At 34.9% G+C, this 12,193-nt stretch overlaps 1 protein-coding gene and 1 long non-coding RNA gene across 19 annotated transcripts in view; one reads left to right on the top strand and one right to left on the bottom strand.

Annotated features, from left to right (window-relative positions):
* The window catches only part of SHANK2 (SH3 and multiple ankyrin repeat domains 2), a 343,211-nt gene that overhangs the window by 199,598 nt on the left and 131,420 nt on the right, over window positions 1–12,193 (top strand). The window lies entirely within an intron of this gene.
* On the bottom strand, window positions 1,012–11,624 carry LOC121110953. Its single transcript, XR_005860404.1, has 3 exons — window positions 11,195–11,624; window positions 3,640–3,813; window positions 1,012–2,639 (listed from the first exon to the last, which is right to left on the bottom strand). It is a non-coding gene; the product is annotated as an uncharacterized LOC121110953 (long non-coding RNA).

Raw genomic sequence — 12,193 nt, 5'->3', positions numbered from 1 at the left:
AAGTTTTCTTGGTGTCTTTTCATGACCTGCTTTTCCTACAGCACTATTAAGAAGCACATGTGAAAGGATGTAATAATAAATTTTTTCAAAGGCTGATTGCCACTGAGTTAATGATGGAACTGAATTTATTTGCTTTCTGATGATAGTTCTGTTATTTTGGATGAAGAAAAAGAGGCACATCTGATTGTGTAGTCATGGGAGGTATGTGTAAGAAAGCTTAATTAAAAGCTTAATTCATTAACCCTAATGGCCCTGCCTGGACTCCAGTGGCAGCATCCACGTCTCAGGAGCGTAGAAGCTGATGGAAGTAACTCCTTAAAAACCAATTGACGTACACATAACAAAAGAAAATGAGAGATCCTTCTCAGCTTTATATCTCATTAATTCTCTATTGATGTTGACATCTGCAGTGTTGGGTAGAGTTGTATAAGCTTTAACAGACAGACCAGAGAGCCTCTTTGGTGCAAATGAAGCTGTCTGCCCCAGGAACTCCACCTACCTCGTAGTGCTTTTTTTATATTTGTTTTTTAACCTGCAGAGTATACTTGTTGAATACCTCAGTCCTTGTCCCAGAGTTGTGCTGTGATTGGAACTGCCTTAAGACCTGTAGCATCAGATGTGAAACATAAGAATTACGCTATATTTTTTGTCTTAGTGAAAACTTTTAGTTTGATGCAGAAATACTTTGATCTAATTTGCTATTTGGCTTCATGTGGAAATTCTCTTATTGTCTTATTCCTGGAAAATACAAATATTCATGACTTTGTAGATAAATATACATTTAAAATGAATGGAATTTTTTTTGAAAAACTCTGTTCCTTGCAAGTCCTGAGGTCCTTGGTACCAGAGAGTGAAAAAAGTGAGCTTTTCCTGGTTGTGAATCAGCAGTGGTACCATTCCTGTGTTGCAGTGAATTGAGCATATGTACTTGCCAAGGGCTGCTTACTTGTGTGCAGCTATCAACAGCAATCTGTTAAGTCTGGCAAAGGGTTCTTCATGAAAGTTGAAGAGATGTGTAAGATCTGTTGTTATTTTTTACATTGTTTGCCATGTTGCTTCTCCCTAGACCTGGAGAGTGTGAGGGGAACATTGATAGTGGAGAGGTATTCTTATCGAGAAGAGGGGGTTCTGCATTGATATAACTGACTGCTTCTGATCTTCTGTTGGATGGCACCAGTTCTGCTGTACTAATATTTTCTGTGAGATTTGTACTGTGCAGTTCATCTCTTTCAGGAATTGAAGTAAGGATGTGAAAATGAACACTTGTTGCTCTTAAAAACAGATTATTTTCTTTTACTTTATTCTTGTGCTGATACATTGACAGTAAGTTGAAAGAAATTTTCCAGTATTATTATGCAGTATACATGTATATTTATTGCAGGAATAGATTTTAAACAGTATTTTTGGTTTTCTTCACTCTGATGGAAAGAAAGAAAAGAAAGAAACACTATAATATTTTTATTTAAAACAATATGTAGCTCAGCCTTTGTCAGGGAGATGGTAGCAAAAATATCTGAAAATGCTCATATTTGTAGTGTATATTCATATGATGTAGTGCATGTGTTTACATTTGAATTTGTGTTAAGATTTTAATGACATAAGATCTCTGCACATGTGATACTCTTGGTTCTTTATTAGACAGAGAGAACAAGCAGCACTGACCAGATTATGGAAAACAAAGTGTGAAAACTTTTTTTTTCCTGTGTGTATTGTTATTTTATTTCTAAAGTTACTTGGGTAGCTTGATAGCCTGATGCCTATTCTGAATGAATATATGTTTGCTTTGAGTGTAATAGTCTTATAGTGCTGAACTGCTCCATTAATGTGTGAGGTAGAAAGACAAGGGCAGCTCATTTTTAATGCTTTATGCCTCATCAACATGAAGAATATAATTTAATACAATTAGGGAAATTAAGTATATGTTTAAGCAGTAATTAAGGCATCATAGCTTTTTGTGGAATAGGAGGAGATATAAGATGTGAAGTCTTTCATTTACTATTATTTAACTTCTAATGAAAATGATCTCACTTGCTAATAAACAACTTTGCACTTTGCCTGCACTGCTACTGTATGCCACTGTGACTGAGCTTTTTATGTTGGTGACTACAGATAGCATTTAAAGTAATTGCTAAAATAAGTGGGAAAAAAGGGTGTGTATGTGTGTATGTATCTGAACTGTAATATCACTTTATTCAAATCTGCACTATAATTGCATGAAAATGCATGTTAAGTTCTACTGCAATTACACTTAGGTGCAATATTTCACAGTGAGTGGTGGGAGTTTCCATAAAGTGGTAAGTCCATTTTTAAGTTCTTTGCTACCTTAATAGTAAAGTTTGTTTACAGCACTTTAGTGAGATCCTGCTTCTAACAACCAATGATTTTGTTACCAGTGACTTAAATTTATAATACATTTTCTAGGCTAGACGGGCTAAATTTTTAGAGGTAAAGCAAAGAAAGACCAACAGTTTTCAAGAAGAAAGTAAAAAAAAATACATAGCTCTTCCCAGTTTTAAAATTAAAACTGTGTATCCATGGGTACAGAAGATCTTGTTTGTCAAGGCCATGGTTTGATAATAGGCCATTTCTTATAGAGCCTTTGATGCACTCAAGTTCTCGGTCACTCCTCTGGCCAGCTGCTGGAGGGTAGGAGGGAATTTAATCAGAAATCCTGAACGTGAGGAGGAATAAAGCTTTCTAAAGTAGAACAGAGAGAAGTAATATATATAGGTGTGTATGTATGTGTGTGTGTGTATATGTATATGTATATTTATATATATACACACAGGAATAGGAGTGAAAATGACAGAAGGTGAGGACACAAGAAAAGACTGTGCGGGTGTGATACCAGGTTAGTTAGATGCAGGAGCATAATTACATGATGCAAGGATCGAGCAGAACAAAACAGGAGATTAAATGTTTGTTTTTCTGGGAAAAGGAGAACAATTAAGTTTCGAAGAAATAGTGTTTTACGTTCTCAAGTCCCCGTCTCCACTGTGATGACTTAGCTTCCTCTGTGTGACCTTTAATTCCCCACTCCACTACACCTTTGGCCACCTTTCTCTCACCTAGTCACTAGATGAGCAAAAGCTGACATATGGTGCTTTGGATTTTAAGTGATGCATTTTTAAGTTTTGGTAGTCCAAAGGAACAAATAACTGTGGTCTTTCCTTCACAGGGAGCAATAATTTGAATCACTTCATTTCTCCCTCCAGACAGAACTTAACAAATATTTGTTGCATTTGCAGAATTTCATCTACAAGGCAAATTTTAAGGGTGGCTAGCAGACAACATCTTTTTTTCCCATTAAAAAAAAAGAAATTATTAAACTAGAAAGAGGTCACTGCAAAGCTCTCTCATCGCACAAGACATTAAGGCTGATGAGAGAAGGATGTTCTGTTTTGTTCTAGGACAAAACTGAGGCTCTGGAGTTGTTTTTCTTTGGAGGTTTTGCTCCTGTCTGATTTATAAAGATAGACTTGCTAGAGAGCAAGCGATAGCTGGTGTCAGGGTATACACCTGAACACGAGTCCCATGTATGGTAGACTGCTTTGACTTAAACCTGAACCTTGTATTGCTGATCAATGCCAAGAACCTGACAAATAGAACAATTCTTTATTCAAGTCTTTTGAAACTTACTCTTTCATTGCCAAGAGGCAGATTAGCTCAGTCCTCAGAAGCTGGGGCATGCAAGTGGCGATATCAGATGTGGATGAGTGGCAGATCTATCAGTTGAATAGCGGCTGATCTTGCTGGGGGTGTCTGTGCACTCTGACATAACATTTCATCTTTCATCTTCTCTGGAGGAAGAATCTTTAGCCAAAAGTAAAGATTTTGTTAAAATATATTGATAAAGAGATTATTTTTAAGAGAGAAGCATTTCACTAAAACTGGTTTTGTGAAAAAAACTCCCAACAAAAGATTAATGAAGGTTCAGAAAGTTCACTGTTGAAAAGTAGGGCCTACGTGGAGAACTTTGTGTTAGCTTTAAACTGGCAGTTCCAAGGATAGATGGTGCAGCGCTGTCAGATCCAGTTGCAGCTGTAACAGAGGTGGTTTATATCTGTACTGTGAACACTATCAATTTAATAACTTTTGAAATACACTTAAAGTTAAACTCAGTGCAACTTTAATTAGTCACCCAATTTAGTTGAAATGCTAAACCAAAATTTCTACTGTCTCCAGTACTTACAGTATAAAAACTGTTCACTGCCAGAAAGTAAGCTGTAATACAACCAGCAAGCAAGAAAAGGGGGCAACATGGAGAGATTCCAGTTCAACATTATTAAGAAAAGTAATTGCTGGTTTAAATAAAGCAGAATCCTTTCTCTTCATCAGTTGGCATATCTATGATTTTTCACTATTGCTACCAAAGCTGTGAACTAAACTGGCCATTCTTTGACAGAATTTCTGAAAACTATGAAACTGTTAGACAGGATCACTACTTAGAATGACATTTCTCAAACTTTTTTGCAGATAAGTAAAGAATTCAGAGTAGATTTAACATAACTGAGGGCTTTAGTGTAATTAGAGATGAAGCGAAGTGAGAAGTATTTCAGAAAAAAGGTAAGGATGCTGCCTCCTTTTTAACGTTAATGAGGTTGTAAAATAATATGGTAATTAGCAAGGGTTCTTAAAGGGATTTGTGCAAATTAAACACTAATTGACACCTTTCCTTACCTTCCTTACAGAAAAAGCCTAGAACATATAACTTTCTCATTCTTTGCTGTCTTAAGACTTTTGAAGAAGAAAAAAAGTGGGAAAGTGCTTTTAGGAAAAAAGTTACTCAGTGCCTTTGATAATACTTTCTGTGTTTTGAGACTGAACTTGAAACCTACTTGTGACATATGCCTTATACTCAAGTGTCATAAAATTTTACAGGAATTTTAATGCTGATAATTAAAGCTAAAACTAAACATAAAGTGGGATTTTATGTGGAATACTCATGTCTGTAAAATTGAAACAAACTGTCAAGTTACTCAGATTTCTTGTGGCTAAAGCTGCCGTCAGTTTCCAGGAAATGCAGGACAGCAGGAATATAACTCCTAGAGCAGGGCACGATTAAAGGATCCCTGAGGGATCCTTTAAAACTAAATCAAGGTTTAAAACTGAAGTCAGGAATGTTGACAGAAGAGTATCCTAGAAATACTAGTCAAGAGATCCTGAGGAAGGCTGATAAAACCACTTGTATTACCATGAAATGTGCCAAAACGTGATGACAGTACTGCACAAGAAGAGGGTACATTTGTTCAGGAGTTTCTAAGGAGTAAGTAGTCCAGCTTGGTTGGAAGCTGATGGAGTATTGTGGGGAAGCACCAGATGTGCTTGTCCTGCTCTTGCACCCTTCTCTGGTTTTGCCCTTTCAAAGAAGCAGAATGTTGGATCTGACCCAATGTGGCTGTACATATGTCATTCTGGCATTTGCTAAAAATGGGAGGAAAGTCCTGTTTGATGCATGCCAACTCTGAGATAAGCATAGAGATTGACTATCAGGCTTTATGAACTAGTTAAAATGCTTCATCAGCTGGAGAAGTTCGTTATTGTTATATATAGTTATGTTTTTCTACATTCACACCATTATCTTAAATCTGAATAAATCTGAATTGACGTCACTGGTTCTACCTTTTTTTCACTTGACCTATTTGTTAAACTTGAAGTTATTTTTCCTTGTTACCGTGGTTGTCTGCAAGAATACTGACTACCTTTAGCAAAAGTATTTGAAAAATTATTGTTTAAAATAAAAGCTATGGAGAGAGGTAGCACTGTTACTAATAGTGAAAATTACTCATTTTGTGTCAATGCTTGATTAAGATTCTTAGAGAGAAAATTCCTCTTTCTGTGTGCTTTGGTGGCAATAAATAGCATAGGCTAGAACTGCAACTGATTTGGGTGGACAAACACAATCCTAACAAGGCTAAGTATTCTACTTACTTGCACATATTTGTTCAGTCTGTTTATTTGTTCAAAGCTCATAGTATGAGCAATGAATATTAATATTTTCATGCTGCAGGCTTAGATTGCTCACAGGCTTGATAATTACAACTGAAAATTGGCATTAAGTATCAGGTATAAGTGGAGTGTGCTGCAACCCAAAAGACTAATGTGATTGATGGAGCAGCTGTATGAAGGGTAGGATTCTGCATTATAAAACCTTCATGTTGTGTGCTAGAATTACACCTACATAAACGTTTCATGTTTAGTTTTCATTTTGTCATGTGTTGTTATTATTCTTCTTCTAAATACAAATGAAGTTAATTAAAATAAGGGAATAAAGCTTTTCTTTTTTTTAAATCTCATTTTGCCACCTACCTCCCCCAGCATGCTTTTTTCTCCCTACCAAAACAAATGCAAGAGAATAGTAACTTTTCTTTTAAAAATGCTAATAATAATAAAAAGCTTATATATGTATATTATACTATATTCAAGTATAGGATTGTGACCTTATGATTTGATTTTTTTCTTCTTACCCTATCCTGAGATTTCTCCATAAAATAAAATCAGATTTTACTGGATGATTTATATTTCCAGGAAATTGATTTAGACTTCCTTTTTTTTTTTTTTCCCCCTCTCCATGTCAGTATGTTACTTTACTGGTTACGTCCCAGCAACTGAAGGTGTAAATAGGGAACTGGGGTATTATTTCAGATTGTCTAATCTCTCCTACACCCCAAATAATATAATATTTGTTAAGTTGTATGTATGTTAAGTAATATATGTTAAGTTGAATTAAAACTAACTAAAAGAATGTGGACTGATACAAAAATATATAAAAAGTCTCTCTTTGCTTCTACATTGAGAAAAAATACGTAACTTCTCTGTTGCATGAAATTTGATGTATTTAGTTTTTTTAAACCTGTTTTTCTTTATAATGTCTTACAGTATAAACTCATGGCAGTATATAGCATGGCTATTCTTTCTAAAATAAATTGCTTCATGTCCCTTATAGTTGTGGTTAATCTTTTGGGCAACTCTGTCAATCATAGGGCTGGAAAAAAACAGCACAATCTTTCCAACTTTCTAAGGTATGTTGAATCAATTCATAACTGATTTTTTTTTGTTTGGTAACTTAGAGAAGCACTGTTCACTTTTTACACAGGTTGTCAAGTATTCAAAATCCAATAAAGACAACTTGATTACTTGTTCAAAAGTGTGAAACATCTTTTTAAGTTGAGGAAGTTATATATGCTGTCAGGTTTTACTATCATCTATAATGATGTCATAATGCAACAGAGATCCATGAAATACAGGAATTAGGAAGTGCCTATACATCTCTTCTGACATCTTACATTTTAGCATTAATCAACAGATGAATTTCAATGGGTAATATGTAGCATTGCATTTTGCATGATCAGATAGGCTTTTACTGAACTCAGTAGAAGCAGCACTGATACATGAGATGAAAGACAAATAAATGGATACAGAAATGTGAGATATGAAAGTCAAATACGGGTAATGGAGGTATGTAGTGTATCACTGAAGCATCTTCTTTTCCTTTCCCACTCCTCTACTGGGCCTGAGCATAGCAAACTCAAGAAGATATGGGTATGCTGAGTTAGACTTTCAAACATGGAAGAAAGCTGGAGTTCATATATAGTTTTGAGCATATTATTCCATTACCTTCACAAATTCTCTTTCCAGATGTTTGTATTTAAAATAACATCTTTTCCTCTTTGAATTCTACATATGCAGGATTGTATGCAGACCTGGTTTTATAATTGTTTTTTTGTGAAATACCAAAATGTCTCAGAGCTTCTATCACTGTGAATGCCTGATGATTATTCTCCATTATAATTATTTTGAATACATTAAATAGCATTTTGAGGACTTTATTAGCTTTTTTTTGGATGGACAAATGTACATCAAAACATAGGGTTTAATTCCTCTAATTCCATTTTATCAGTAAATGTTGTACTGGTGTGATAATTTTGCATTGTGATAATGAGAATATTGTTTTGGGAAACAGTTGAACTACAATCTAGGTCCACTTTCGGTATAATAGCTCAATGGAAAAATAAAGTAGGTCTGTGACCTGACACCCTATGTAAAGAAATGTCTGTGAGTTCCTACAAATGGTGGGTTTTGGGAACAAGGAGAAAGAAGGGAAAAGTCAAAGACAACAAAGAACAGCAGAAGTCTTTTTACTTAGCTACTCTATTGTCAGAATCTCATGACCTCAAATATTGAAAAGCAGAAAGGGTGACCCTGTTTTCAGCTCTTCTATGTCATTCTATTCAACTCCTTTACTTTTTCGTTATTATACCATCATTTGTAATCCTTGGACTTACACCTTCATTTGCCTAATAAGGAGCTTATCAAAGTTTAAAATTTACTGTATTCTGATATTTTTGTTTTAATGACAGGTTGAGACTTCCTCAGGTATAGGACTGTTGAGGTAGTTACCAACTATCTATTTGAAAATATTTTCTTACAGCCCTTCTCCCAGTTACATTTTTATATAAACTTCCAGATAGACAAATGTTCTGCATTAAAAGGAAAATCATTTAGACATTTCTTATATGACCATAATGATATTAGCAAGATAGATCAGTTACACGAGGCAGGACAAAATATGAAGTCATATTTTTACTGAATATCTTCTGTGTGAGTAAATTGTGCTTAAAAAAAAAGCAGTTTTGTTAGAAGATGGAAATAAGTAGTTGAGGAAAACAAAATTTACAAAGCAGGCACATATTCTGAAAAACAATAAAACTGTTTTTTCACTAAAATAGACAGAAATTATTGGTTATTTAAAATGGAATTGTGAGAAACCAAGAAAAGATTTTATCAAAGATAGTAGCAGTAGGTTGTGAATTCTTCTGTAGCATAATAACCTGCTATTGTTCGAAGGTATATCTTACCAAATAAGAATATTTTTAATACAAAGTGTATTGCAGTGCAGCAAAAGATGTCATCACATAAGGGAATCTCTGCATGTGATGGCAGGGTATTACTGAGAGTTTTCTACAACTTTGAATATGTGGTTGAGTATATCGTGCTGTTTCTGTTTGGGTTGTAAGTGGGTTAGGTGGGGAGGGACCATCTGTGTATTTTCCTATTTGCTCTGCAAAAAACATGCTTATTGTTGTAGCTAATACCTCTTGAACAAGTAATTCCTATTCTGTGTGTTACATGAGCTGTGCAAGCTTTTCTGTAAGACCATCAGCTGGATGATCAATGTTTGAGAATAATGAGCAATCAGATACAGAGTCTTCATTAATCTTGAAGGCCTTAATTACTAGGATTAGCCAATTTTCCCAATGTCGTTACAGTAGATGACTATAAATAGTAAGGTTGACCCCTTCCAGTAATAACATGAAAAGTTTTTCCACTGGAAGTTTCTTACATCTTAAAATAAGATTTGCTGTTTGCATTATTTAAATTTTACGTGGTATTGGGACTGGTAACTTCTTCCCAAAAGCAAGTAGTCAGAGAAGAAAATCTTTATGTGCTTTTAAAAGGGAATGACCGTAAAAACAGAAGAGCTCCTCTTGAATAGATTTCCAGAATACTGTTCTATGGGTCTGAACCTAGCTACCATACATTGACTGTCTTAGCCTGAAAGAAATTAGTGCAATTGCTTTGAGGCACTGTACATAGACTTATGGAATGGTTTAGATATTTTTTATTGCATCTAGCAAAGTTTAAAAGAGGCTTTGACTTTTCAAGGTAGAGAGGGCCCTGTTGTTTGATTCTTCTAACCTGCAGATAGCTCTGTATTCAGTAGATCTTAAAAAAAAAAAAAAAATTGAAATTTCAAGAGTACTGAGGAAAAAGACAGGAAAAGGATTTGAAGAAAAGATTATTTCATTGGCCTACTGAAGGAAGTTGACTTGGTGAGGATAACTTCCCACTAATAGATAGAGCAAGCCTCTAACGGGCTTGTAGGCTGAGAAGGCTACTCATTTGATTGCAGCTCTGTTTGTCAGAGTCCCCCATGTGATCTGTTAGGTAACTTTTCTACTTTGGAAAGCTTATTCCATTTTGTTAAAGCTAAATTATGTTTATAAGGGCTGCACAACTGGAGAGAATGAGGAAAATAGTTCCCTTTTAAATTCTTTTCTCTACCTTGGGAAAGATTGACAATATACCAAGTAACTATTTCTGTTTGCAGGTAATAATGAGCATTTCCACTAGAGTGTATGCTATGTGCTTATTTTTTTAGATGGAAATCTGCAATGATACATGCAATACAAACTTACCTAAGTGCATTCTATGGTCCTGATGGTTTCCATCTCTGTATTTTAGTGTTTTGACTTTTGTTTTTGGAGTAATTTGTGCTTTAAGATAGGGTGTAGTTGTTCTAGTTGTGAAACAGAAGCTAGGTTTCATGGGTTTTGTTTCCATCAGAAACCAGGGCTTCAACCTTTATTTTCTTCATAAAGGTCTTTATGAAGGATTTAACATTTCTACCTCAGGCATTGTCTGATTGGGCTGTTAGCAAAGCAGAACTTCTTGCTGTCTTAAAAAGTCTACATGAATAATGGCTTTTATGTTGAATGAGTGCTGAATTCAAATCACAAGTGTCTATCTGACCAGTCCTTTTATTTCCCTTTCTCTATTGGTAAGACTATAAAATTATGGAAACTCTGAGAGCTGTGCACAGTTCTTCAGCCTTAAAATGTTAAAGAAGTTACATGAATGGATGAACAAGTGTATTTTCTAGTATTTTGTTTTTGCTTAAAGCCTTAAGCTTAAGGTTTGTCACAGTACCTCATGAAGAAATATTCTGCATTTTATAGGATGTATTTGGCATTTAACTGTATACAGTGAATCTTGGACTTACACAGCCCGAAGTTAATGTAATGTGTCCTCTGTGTAAATAATGAACTACTGGTTTTAAAATTGTTTTGTTACCAAAATATGAAACCAGTATTATTCTGAATACTTTACTATGGAATAGGAAGTGTTTCATTTTGATTTGATTAAAACACTGAAATTTGATAGGATTGAAATTGATTTTAAGGATTTTACTTACTAAAATTTAGTGTAGGGTGATATCACTGTGTTTAAAGCATCTGTGAAGAAACACTATCCTGCTTAACATCAGACCTCTGAACAGACTTGCAACACAATATCTCCTTTGTTTGTCACTGATAGCTAAACCCCATATGCATTCTGTTACTGAATATTTGCAACACCTTCAAGATCAAAGAAACGGTGCCAACAAGACTAGTTGAGAGAAAATTTGACCTACTTTTATATTTGGCTCCACTTTGCCTGCCAGAACCAGGTAGATCTCTTCCACAGGTCGTCAGTGCAGATGTCCAGTCCGACACTGACAAATGGGAGCATTGTCGTGGCAAAGCAAACAAAAATCAATATTGCAAGTAGTCAGAGGTTAAACATTTTTCTCATCCCCCCTCTTTCTCAGAGGTGCAAGGAAGCTTGCTGGCAGAAGGACTGTGGAGGTTGCAAATTTGGTTTGTGTGTGTACGTTTGTTTTCTATCCCTTTTCTGCTGCTAGTTCTTAGATCTACAGCACCAGAATAAGGGATCAGTTTGCTTTTTGTGCTTAGTTTAAACAACTTTTAACAGTTCATGACATAAGATTATTGCAGATTCTATTCTTCCACAAAAATGAGAAGTAATTGGCCAAATGTTTGATTTTTTCAAACCTCCATTTTTACTTTACAGGCTGTGATAAAGTTTTCCTTATGTAGTACATCACTGAAACAGTGTATTAGTAAACTATCAGTCAAACAGTAGAGATCAATTTGTACCTTATGTTACCAAAAATTCTTGTTGTGCTTCTACTTTTCCCTTTGCCCTCTACCTTACAGGTAAAACACAAAGCTTTGTAACAGTTTAGTATTCCTGCTTGCAGTGTGTAAATTGAGATATAAAACCAGCTAGTTGTAAAAATAAATGTGCTGTAGAGGAAGAGGAAATCATAGGTACTTTTCATACGAACAATCCTGGATATTACGATTAAGTGAGCATACCTTAAAAATGCCCATGAAGGTTGGTTGTGAAGGGAGCTTAGATTTTTCTTGTTGGTGTTTTTTTGTTTGTTTGTTTGGTTTTTTTTTTTGTTTTTTTTTGTTTTTTTTTGTAAGTTTGTTTGTTTTTTATAGATGCATAACATTGATCAGGTGAACCACACCAAGAAGTTTTCGAAGCATTGCTATTAGAACTTCAGCTTTTTAAGGAATGATGTTCTGAATTTGTTTTTGTTGACAAAAATGAAAGAATC

Source organism: Gallus gallus, chromosome 5 (genome assembly GCF_016699485.2).
Source record: "Gallus gallus isolate bGalGal1 chromosome 5, bGalGal1.mat.broiler.GRCg7b, whole genome shotgun sequence".
Classification (NCBI taxonomy): domain Eukaryota; kingdom Metazoa; phylum Chordata; class Aves; order Galliformes; family Phasianidae; genus Gallus; species Gallus gallus.
The sequence above is the reverse complement of the archived record's forward strand: the minus strand, read 5'-3'. Positions and strand labels throughout refer to the sequence as shown.